This window comes from Octopus sinensis, linkage group LG1, assembly GCF_006345805.1.
Source record: "Octopus sinensis linkage group LG1, ASM634580v1, whole genome shotgun sequence".
Lineage (NCBI taxonomy): Eukaryota > Metazoa > Mollusca > Cephalopoda > Octopoda > Octopodidae > Octopus > Octopus sinensis.
The window spans coordinates 120,046,377-120,059,115 of NC_042997.1; the positions used below are offsets into that span (position 1 = coordinate 120,046,377).

The 12,739-nt window shown below is 33.3% G+C and overlaps 1 protein-coding gene and 1 long non-coding RNA gene across 6 annotated transcripts in view; one reads left to right on the forward strand and one right to left on the reverse strand.

The window, feature by feature from the left end:
- LOC115218477 (beta-1,3-galactosyltransferase 5) overlaps window positions 1–12,739 on the reverse strand; it is a 272,442-nt gene that overhangs the window by 2,556 nt on the left and 257,147 nt on the right. The gene's annotated exons all lie outside the window — the stretch shown is intronic.
- The window catches only part of LOC118764042, a 72,642-nt gene continuing 69,794 nt past the window's right edge, over window positions 9,892–12,739 (forward strand). For both annotated transcript variants that reach the window (XR_004999829.1, XR_004999827.1), the window contains exon 1: window positions 9,892–9,979. This is a non-coding gene — a long non-coding RNA (uncharacterized LOC118764042). The remainder of the gene's footprint in view (window positions 9,980–12,739) is intronic.

Sequence of the window (12,739 nt, forward strand, 5' to 3'; positions counted from 1 at the left end):
AACTGTGTTCAAAGATGGGCGGTTAGCGAAGGACATTATACTTAAATATGGCGTTGTGGGAATAGAGAGAAAATAATTCGAAGTGACGAATGCAAAAAAGAGAGGGTAAGAGCGAGCCAGAAATACAGAAAGCAAGTGGAGTAAAACGAAAAGAAAGGGATTGGTACAAAGAAAGAAAAAGCGAGTAATTTTATAAGTAAAAAGTATAATGTATATGGTGTATACATTATGACAAAAAAATATAAATTATACATGGAATGGATGTGGATATTACACAATGTAATCGGACGAATAAATACATAAATGAATACAGTACAGAGAGGAAAATATAGAGAAAGGAAGAGAGTATTACAGAGTGGGGGAAAAGGGCAGTTATGTAGAGAGGTGCGTAAAAATAAAATGAATGGGAATCAGTTATCAACAAGACATTAATTTTTGGGATGAGAATGAATGAATGCATGGAGTCATGAATCCACGTATACAAAGGTCATTTTTATAATGACGCAGATTTTTCAGGTCTCAAAAAGATAAATTCACCAGACGAAAGATCACTGTAGATATATTAGGAAGCGTGTGGACTCGCGTGCAGACACACACACATGCACAGATATATGGATGTGCGTATGTGTGTATTGAAAATAAAACAGATATTTGTGTATTAAACACTATGTGAGATATAGCAAAATACGTGATGTTAGTCATAGAGGTGTGAATACAGAATGTTTATTTATATTGAATTTAACGCTTATAACATTCCAACGAAATTAAACTTTGTTTTAATTTTTCTGTAAAACCTTGATACTTGAATTCTTCGATATAACTAATTAATGTTTTGTAGATGTGTACAAATACTTATTTGTAGGGGCATTAATAGAAAGAAATAATAGGACAAGAATGAGGGATTCTCTTTACTCGATTCAGTTCTATGTTTTGTTCATAAAACTTTCACGTGGGTTTAGGTTATTATTTAGAGTTTGTTGTAACACCATATCCAGTTGATCTATTGTATCGAATTTGAGACTTTCAAACGATTATTTGCAAAAAAGCATAAGAAAGTTTGCACTTCCAAGATGTCACCCCCTGTCCATGTATATATGATGCATTGAAAGAAAAAATTCATTCTCTTAAGTTTTCAAAGTAAGTTTTTCGCCCAGTCATCAATTTCTGCAAGCCTAGGGAGATATGAACAGATAATCGCCACGTGTTTTATTTCAACAGTTTCACTTGCTCGTTATGCCGACCACACAAAAGTAATACAATCAGTCAAGGTACCTTCTGATGCTAATCTTCTCCTCGATGGCATATATAAATCGGCTGCGGGACACAACATTCAAATTAATGCAGGCAACTTCCAAGCTCTCCGCTGCCTGCAAATTGGCGTTCAGAAGTCGCAACAACAACATTTTGGACCAAAATGAGCGGCAATCCCAGAATTATACCACACGGTGCGTGATCTCAGGATTCATTTGAGCAACGATTCCTCGTTTGACAGACATTACGATGTGAATTGAGAGAAACTACAAAAGCAGACACAATGAGCAATATCGTTTCTAATTCCATGCACTTTTTCGATGTGCAATTCCAACGTTTTTCAAACTATAATGATCATTTGCGAATATGCAACTAGCCGTTACGCTGCTTTTAATACGCTTCCTCATAGAAACAGGAGAGTGAGATATCTAACATAGTGTTCTGTTCAAGAATAAATTAATTTTATATTCGTTTCTATATATCGCTCTAAAAATGCTACCATTGCAAACGCAACGGGCCCTTGAAATATGATTTTGTCTCTAAATAGCAAAGACTAATTTCTTAAATAGCAAAGACTAATTTTAGAATTATTCGAATATCAATATCAAAGCTGAAACTGCTTTTAAACTATAAAATTCGATGTGAAAATGTTTGTAAGTCCATAAATAATATTCAAAAATATTTAAGATATATATTTCAGATATATAGAGATATATGAGAGAAGGCAAAATGCTTATACGAATCTCAACTAACAATATACACCTGAATGATTACATAAAAAGTTTACTGAAAAATTCATATTCCTGCCGTAAACTTCAGATAAAAGAACATCGAAAGTTTGCTCTTAAGTGGCAACAAGACACAAACACATAAATATACACAAACAAACAGACAAATACACACACATAAATATACCCCTACCCACTCACAAATGTAGTTTTGCACATGTAAGCAAGTATATTAGTAATTTGGAAGATAATAAGTGTGTGCACGCAAAGAGAAAACTTAGGTGTATCTACGTTCATTTTTTAAGAGCAATCATATTAGATATAAACTCGTATATTGAGGGTAAGCTATATATCTCTTTTATCCTTTACTTGCTTCACTCATTCAACTGCTGCCATACTGGAGCACTGCCTCGAAGAATGCTAGCCGAAAGGATTCTCCCAGGAATTATTATATTTTAAATCCTGGGACTTATTCTACCTTCCTCTTTTAACGAATCGTTATGTTAGGAGGATGTAAGCAGAACACCGGTTGCTGAACGGTGGAGAGGAAAAACATAGACAGAGACACACAGACACATACTCACACGCACCCACACATACGCACACAAACACACAACACACACATACATAAACTAAGCGGTGAGGTAAAAGATAGATGGATTTTGTATTGTGTGCGACACTGCGGAATTTCCGAAGTAGATCCAACGGAAATATACCCCAGCTGAGGACGACATCAGTTAGCCCAAACCGTACAAGTGCATTCCGCAATGCATCAGCGCACTAAATGACATATACCCATTAGTCCAAAAAATTACACACACACACATATACACACACACAAGAACGCAAACGTTAATTTTTGCTTAGGCATAGATATACTAATGATTTTAATTAAAGAATCAGTATATATATGCTATCAAGTACAGAGCAGTACGAAAAAATTATAAATTACGATGGAAGGAGAAATTTTGTAATGAAGTCCAATAGCTTACTGGACGATGGTAAACACTTGCCCAGGCTGCCGCATTCTTTTCTGAATCCGTATCAATTGGATGTTTTGCTCCTTAATTGACACACATGATTACAATATTCTGCTTCCATTAATAAATTCTAAATAATATCACAATCAATGAACAGAGCTCAGCAAAAAAGTCTATATAAAACAAGGCAGATTCTATAATATTCTTTGTGTAGAAAGAACAATGCTAAAATGTCGTGAGATGTGAGCTGCCCATGTAAAGCACACGAGGAGTCTAAAGAGGTATTGTGCGAGTAACATCCGCTGGGTGTGCAATATCAGTGTATGTGTACGATAAAATGCTAAGATATTGGAAGGAAACTTGGGCATAACAGGAATTAGATGCAGTGTGCATGAGAAGACTGCGTTATTTTGGCCATGTGATATAGATAAGGACAGCCGCATCAAACATTGTTGGTCGCTTAAAGTGACTGAAACTTCTGAAAGGTCAAGGCCCAGAAAGAGAAGGGGCGAAGTAGTGAAGGTAGATCTGAAGAGACGATAAAGCTCAGTGGTGATTAAATAAGTTCACTATTCGCGAGAATCCCGTCTATCAACAAATATGATGTCCTACACGCACTACCATTTATTGTCATCCTCCTTTCCGTTATTACATTATTTTAAACGTACTACTCATTTCTGTGCCTTCATTTAGCACTCTTCTCTATCATACCCCATCTTACCACCTCATAATTCACACGACCTGATAGTTACCTGGTGTATTCTGTTTGAGTGAATCGATAACTGCTGTCACACTATTCCATAATCAATACGTACGTTTATATATTCTCTCCCTCGTTATTTCTCCCTTCCTCTCACTCATACGTTTGGCGCATTGCTCGTCTTATTTTTGTTTATTACGTATCATTGTCTCACTGATTAGCAATCGTAACAATTTAATAAATGCATGTAAACAAGACATTTGGTTGCTTGTTTAGTTCGTGTATATCTATAGAAGTACACTGTCAAAATTCCTAGTGCTGCGTCGATATATTGTACTGAACAGATGACGCTAAATAAGCAGCCGTTGGCTACAATTGACATATTCTGAGGACCAAATCACTAAATCAATATTGCCATAGAAACTGCCCACAAGAAAATTAAAAACTCTACTTCAAATTGATTGATGGGAGAATTTTGTTTTCTTTATCTGTTATTCATACTATTCATCTTAAGATTGCTTTGGTACAGAATTTTTTTATCACGTATTTTGCGAAATTTCTGTTTCGTCAATTATTTTTTAATGCAAATTTTCATATATTGCAACGTTCTCAAGGTTAAAAGTACAAAATATGTCAAAATATTAATGGAAGGAAAGGACGTCAATAGTCTACAGAAATAAATGAAACGGCCATATAATATAACTTCGTATTCTTTGTACTTAAATGTTTGCCAAACAATCAAAGGTAAATGATTTTTCAAAACTTTATTTCCTTTTGTGAAGCATTAACTTGTAAACATAACATGGTAGTGCACAAATTAGCTTTTCCATGGTTGTAAGTGTCCCATGCAGAGAAAAATTTAGAGTTTTCGCAATGGAAAATATAATAAACACGGCAGAACTGGGAATGAATCGATGAAAATGATTGCATTAGGATAAAATAATAATAGTAACTCTCCAGAAAATACTATTTCTTTTCTAGGCACAAGGCCCAACATTCTGGGGAAGGGGGCCAGTCGATTAGATCGACCTCTGTAAGCAACTAGTACTTAATTTATTGACCCCAAAAAATGAAAGGCAAAGTCAACCTCGGCGGAATTTGAACTCAAAGCGTAAAGACAGACGAGATACCTATTTTTTTACTACCCACAAGGGGATAAACACAGAGAGGACAAACAAGGACAGTCAAACGGATTAAGTCGATTATATCGACCCCAGTGTGTAACTGATACTTATTTAATCGACCCCGAAAAGATGGAAGGCAAAGTCGACCTCGGTGGAATTTGAACTAAGAACGTAGCATCAGACGAAATACGGCTACGCATTTCGCCCCGCGTGCTAACGTTTCTGCTAGCTCGCCGCCTTCTTCAAAAATGATGAAAGATCATGGCTCGCGAAAGAAGTGTTCATGACTGAATTTCGGAAGGAGTGCAATTGGAAACGCAAATGTAAGAAAGGATTTCAAATAGCTACTGTGTTGTAGATAATGGTTGTAGCGTAGAAGGCATATGTTACCCATGTTAGACTGTTTAACTTCACTTAAACATATGTCCTCTTCAGTACAACATTACAATAATTTAATGCCAGTGACCAGGTCATAGTTTCGAGTGACGAAGGATTTGTTAACATATTAACAGTATATTTTGTCTTTCTGAATGACTCTCATATGCCTTCCATGATGCAATCCTTATACTCTCAGTATACTATCTCAGTTCAAACACTCGCCTGGCAAGTACACCATCACAATTTTATACATTTACATGGAATATCTGTATATGTGTGTGTTCTTGTGTGTGTGCTTGTGTGTGTATGTGTGAGTATGTGTGTATGTATATATACATACAGACATGTACCTAATTTCTAGTTACATTATTAACGTGTGTATCAAGAAAACGAGGAGCAGAGAGAGAGATCTAAAACTCTGTTACTCGTGATATCTAAAGGTTTTATTGACATTTGTAAACAATGTCATATCATTACTTCTATCTTGTGTTATTTGATTAAATATAGATCCGACATTGGATTAAAAAGTTTAGAATATTAATCTTGCAAACGAGCCTTTCCAAAATCACGCCAACATCTTCAGAGATTACTTGCATGTAGTAAGCTCGCAGGTAAATTGAAGGAGGGAGTAATATGCACCTATTCATAAAGGAGAAAGCAGACCCAAAAATTATAGGCCAATCTTTCTGATCTCACACATAAGCGGAATCATGAAACGAAGAGTCCGATGGAAACTAATTGCATTCCTTGCAGAGAATGACTTTTTCCGACACCCACCAAGGATTTCAAACTGGTAGAAGCTACCTGACACAGGTCTTACAGCACTAATGTTTGATGTTAAAGCAGCTGCTCAGCAACTAAAATGCTGGCGTAATATGTTTGTATTTTGCATAAACCTGTGGTTAAGTTGACCATGGTATGTTATGTCACAAGCAGCGTAATCTCGACATAGTCGGAAAATTGGGGAGTGATTACAAGTCTTCCTAGAAGGTAAAAATCAGGCAATAATAGCCAACAGGGCTGCCTACATTGAAAGGCACATAATATGTAGGGTCTCACTGAGCACTGTCTTGTGACAACTCCTAATTATAGTAGCCTATCATATATGCCATTAACTGGTCAGATAGTCACCCTTGACTGATATGTAGACGGTACAAAAATCTCTCTGAGGATACAAAACCCAAGGATTATTACGAAACAGCAACAGGAGTTGGATGCAATATACAGGTGGGATGAGAACAATAACGTGCAGTTTAATGCTGCAAACTTCCAAGCCTTACCTCACCAGCAAAGAACCTGAATGAAATTCGGGCGGATGAATTAACCCATGATTCCTCAAGCTCTGCATTTACATAAATAGTGATACATCGCTCCAGGTGCATATTACTAAGTTGGAAACAAAATACAGACGGATGGCAGGATGGAGCCTTAGAAATTTTTGAACGAGAGAGCATGAAAACACGAATGTCCTCTGGAAGATATTTCTGCTCAGCCGTATAGACTCTTTCTCTTAACAATGGTCACACGCAGTGTAAAATGAATGACAGAACCCGAAGCCATTAGCAAAGCTACACAAAGAAAATTGTTTCAGTGCGACATAGCAACTACTGAGAGAGACTACAAATGCTAAATCACTTCATCAGCTATGGCGAAATCGGGAAATATATGCAGTAATATACAGCTAGAAAATTCTATTTTAGTTTTGCAAGTTAACAGAAACCCTGCATGGAAAAAAATCCTCAAATTGCCATAGGTATACAAGATTAGGTACTATGATATCTTGAGTTTCAAAGTCCTACAGCGCTTCGATATCTTCCGCCAAATCCCGAGAGACCTACATGACATGAATGTAAGTGCCTTCAAAGGTAATTTAAGAAGCTATGCATATTAGTGACACAATGTATGTTTGTGTGAGAAATTTGGTCAGCCAGTGGAATGATAATATATAGCGTAACACAACAGATCGACGCCGAACAACAAAGACTGACTATACAGATTTTTCCAGATTAAGAAATATGACAATGGGAAGTATTATCAGAGTATTTTATATAGGACTTACATATTTTAAGAATGCGCCTGCCAGAAATCTATGATTTGTAATAATTGCTTCTAATTTTTATACGGGGCCAGCAATTTTGCGCGTAGTGGGGTCGTCGTTTGCATTGACCACATTACTTGAACCGTTTTAGTTAATCCACCACGATAAATTACAGATGGTTCCCCAGGCGGGATTTGAACTCCAAACGTATAAGTCCGGAATAAATACCACGGAAACATTTAATCGAATATAATAACGATTCTGATACTTCGCTGACATACGATTTCCAACAAATGCACAGTTAACATATTTTGCTCATAATCTTATGCAGCCAGACATATAAACGCTCTCACACACATGTACACATATATGTAAACAAAATAGTAAAGAAAGGTAATATATGTTTAAAAAAATACTCAGACTCTCTGCTAAACATATTCGATAGAATTTTCAATAAAATTCAATTAAAATTTATATAACCGATATTTAACGACAACAAGTTTCTATATTCTGGAAAAAAAAAATTAAACAGTTTCACAGACAACTATATTTCAAATAATTGCAGAATAAAAATACCCATACACACACACACATACACACACATATATATATGCATACATATCCGTTTGTATAAAGTGCACGCCATAGCGGGAGAGACACAGAGTGAATTAAAGATAAAAACAGATAGAGAATGAGAGAAAGGCGTTTTAGCGAGCGTATGAATAATATATTAAATCGACATATTCAAAAATGTATATCTACTACGAATTTTACTTGAATTATTATTTATCTTGAAAATGCTCTTTTGTCTACAATTCATATAACCTGATATCGGAATGTTAAGAGTTATATAAAGAGACGTTTGAATAATACCGATGTGCATGTCAGGAACAAACGTATACGTTAGTGGAAATTAAAACAATGAAACTAAATTTATTTCACAATGCAAATTTGCTCCTTTGTATGTAGTCCATCTAAATAGAGATTTTCTGTATTTATAATTATATTCTAATTGTTGTGAATTTAGATCACAAAGTATATTGATTGAGTGGAAGTTATCCCTTCATTTAAAACCATCATATTTATTTACCTTTCAGAGACGAATTGAACGAGACAGACATAAATCGAAATAAACATATGTCATCAGAATCACATAAACATTAAACAATTAATCACTATCACTCAGGAATATTTAAGTATATTAAAAGCAAATACAAATATTTCCTATTCATGTATATATATATATATATATACATATATATATATATATATATATATTATATATATAGTTAATCCAAACAGGAAAACACCAAGAGAAAGCACAACGCGAAGACGTGGAACAAATATATTATTATTGGACCCTCAGGAAGGAAGGGAAGAAGGAGGGTCTTACGTTTCGAGCGAAGCTCTTCGTCAGAAACATCGGAAAAGGAAAGATCCAGAGAAGGGAAGACGGAGGAAAAAAATCGCCAAGGGTACACACGCGGTCACACACACACACACACACACACACACACACACACACACACACACACACATATATATATATATATGTATATGTATATATATGTAGGTATATATACTAGCAGTTTCGCCCGGCGTTGCTCGGGTTTGTTGCGACTGTTTAGAATTGGAATTTTTCAAAAGTAAAAATTTTGCATTATGTGGCGTGTTATTCTCTTTAAATGAACATTTTTCTCATTGAAATACACCGAAAAATGGCGACGCAGCAGTCAAAAAATCGTAAAAAATAGGGATTTACATAGCAAACAGCACCTTTTGATGTAAATAATTTTTGGTGTTAGCATGGTCCGATATGCATTTTTTCTTCTACGGAAGGAAGAGCAAGCCTTTTTCTATCATACTCTAAATGTTGGTCAACTTGCGCTAGTGTTAGTTGAAGGCTACCAAACCTGCCATACACAGAAAACTTCAGCTTTATATATATAATTGTATATATATATATATATATATATATATATATATTATATATATATATACATATACAATTGTGTTTCTTAAATGGCTTACAAACACCTTCCACGCTGCAATTGTTATATATATATATGTAATATATATATATATATATAATATATATATATAGATATATATATATATATTATATATATATATATATATATATATATGTATATATATATATATATATAAATATTATATATATATATACATATATACATATATATATCTATCTATATATAGATAAATTCCTCTATTTATATAATAGTGAGGTCTATTTCTTTTGTTATCTTACCGTCTTTACCAATATATATATATATATATTGCATACTGAGGAGTAATTAAGCATTCTGAAATAAGTTTAGTATCAGTGTTGCAATTTCCACTAATGTGTATGCTTGTACCTCAGATACACATCGGTATTATTAAATGTTTACATTGCAATATTACCACGCTATACACCATTTTGAAAATATACATATACGCATGTAAAGCTAAAATCCAAAGATAAATGTGTATGAAGTTAGTAAGCTCCGAGCAAACAGCAGAACTTATAAAAAACTTTCGTAAACAATTGTGATTTATTGACGCAGATGGTTGTAAATGTTTCACATATCGAAGTTCGATAATATGTAAAAAGTGATTTTATAGGTCATAGATAGCAGCTGATATTGTTTTATATGCGAATGAAAATGCACATACAGGGAATAGGTAAAATAAATCCAGGCTACGCATGTGTCATATATAGTAGAACCTCGTTCGCAAGAACATGCACTGCCTGCTCGTCTAAGCTTCAAACATCGGTAAGTGACTATCATCCCGCTTCCTTCATTCCTCGTACGTTCTACACTCACACCAGTTGTTTGTCTGCACTTGAGTTAATTCTAATATACACGTAGCTACTTAACTGATAAACTGATTAATAATCAAATATCATTATACAGCTATAGCATCCTGTTTTTACTTGTAGTTCAAGTTGGATTTTAGACACCAGGTAAAACTGTACACAAATTGTACGTACCTATTACCTTAAATCCTCACCCATAATATTAAGAATGGCGGGAGACGTGAGTGCATGTCCTACTGCCAGTCTTGCTCAAATTATGTCACCCAGGCCTGCGCACATATTTGCCGAAATCTTTGTATCACTTTATTAGATAGGTTTTGAGAGAACCTTCTTTAAACCAAACATTTAAATATATAATGCAGTTTTAATAGCAACTGCAAAGTATCTACCCGGCTATTGTCTGAGTACTAGTCTTTAAATAGGGTTAAATTATTAGGACATGCACTCAGGCTGAAAAATCCACCCTTGTGTCTAAATATGAAATGAATGTTTAATGTATTGTACAGTAAATCGTAAATATTTTCGCTTCGTACTATTTTTGTTGTTTAAATTCTTATCATTGCAGGCAATCGATACTGACAGAAAATCAATAAGAGTTATTTCGAATTCAAAGATATATTTTGAAATAGCTTTAAAAGTAATAGAGATCATAAGCTTGGGTCATTAATGCTAAAATCTATGTTCACCGATCATTTGTCCGATACTGCAATATTTGCGCTACATTCTAAACATCGTCTATTTCAGTCACAATATATAAACTGTAAGACATATTTTTTCTACTTAAAAAAAATAACATAATGTATAGCAAACGATAAAGACATTACAATGATTTATGATTTTGGTATATTGTTGTCTTTCTAATGTAATATTAAAAAGAAAATTCAATATATATATATATATATATATAATATATATATATATATATATATATATAGATATATATATATATATATATATAATATATATATATATATATATAAATATATATATATATATACATATATATATTATATATATATATATATATACAGATATATGGCAAGAGAAACGCAGTATGATCGATCGATACTGTAGATGAAATAATGTCTAAGAAAAGAAATAAAATTAGGAAGTACGCAGCTGTTTTTGATTCAGATGACGTAAGAAAAGGGAATTATTGGAAAATTAATCTCCCATGAGCAGATGTCTGGTGTCTATTGCATATGCCATTGATCATATAGCACACACTAACACACATACACACACACACGCGCGCACACATACAAAAACACACAAACATACTCACATATTTGCATATTTATATATATATATATATATATATATATACATTTATATATAATATATACATACATTTATATATGTATATATATATGTATATATATATATGTACATATATATAAATATATAATATATATATAAATGTATATATATATACATATATATATTATATATATTATATAAATACATATGATATATATATTATATATATATATATATATATAATATATATATATATATATATATACATACATATATATATATATATAAATATATATATATACGTATATATTTATGCATATATATATATATATTATATATACATATATATATATATATATATATATATATACATGCATACATATTCCCATACATGCATGCACATATACAGATACATGCACACACACATATATGTGTGTATATGTATATATGTGTGTGAGTTTGTGTGTGTGTGCGTTCGAATGTACTTGTGGATTTCAGTATTCCCTGAGTTCTAATTTAAAAAAAAAATGAATGTAGAGGGCACGGTAGGACGCATATGAAGGACGTTTTATTTGACTATATTGAAGCATGGTTCATAAAATTTAAAATTTTAAATTATGAAATTACTTATTATGTTTTAAGAGGAGCATCGATGCATTGATATTCATTATCATCTCAAGCAGTAACGTAAAACTTTGAGAAACAAGACACAAGGCGCCTGTCGAAATCCTGCAATCTGAGAAGTTGCAGCTCCCTATCGTTTCGATATTTCATCTAAATAGATTTAACTATGAAAGCATAGCTTAACTCTATTATGAGAAAGTACAGTTCAGCAGAATTTTAAAAAACAGTTGTTTATATTAGGTAATATCGTAGGCAAGTATTTTTATTTCTTTATATATATCTAACTCAATTTCAGTACATGCACACACACACACAGACACACCCACACACATATATTGTCTTCTTGCAATGGATTTAGATAAAGCATCATCACTGAAAATTAAAATTTTTCTGAGTTTACGTCAATACATTTTAGCCCGATTCTGTTAGTAGTAAATTTCAAAATGTCGTTTAAGCTGGACCTATTAATATAAATATCTATATTTTTACACATAAAAAAAACTATCGTATATTGCATTTCATGTATGAAACATAAATGATGAGTCTAATATGTTTATCTGCATAATTGCCTGTATACCCGCTCAACTCACACACATACGTCAACAAATACGTCAAAGAAATCGGAATTGACATGAGAGCAGAGCAAGCCACAAACACTGCTCTGCCGTGGACAGTTAAGATTTTTAAGATTGTTACTTGGATATCGAATGTCTCCGACGATACTTAACAAGCAAATATCACATCTTATAATGAGCGGATAGAGAACCTGTGAGACCTCTGACAGCAGGCTGCTGCTCGCTCTCAGAGAATCTACCAGAACTCACAAGACCGA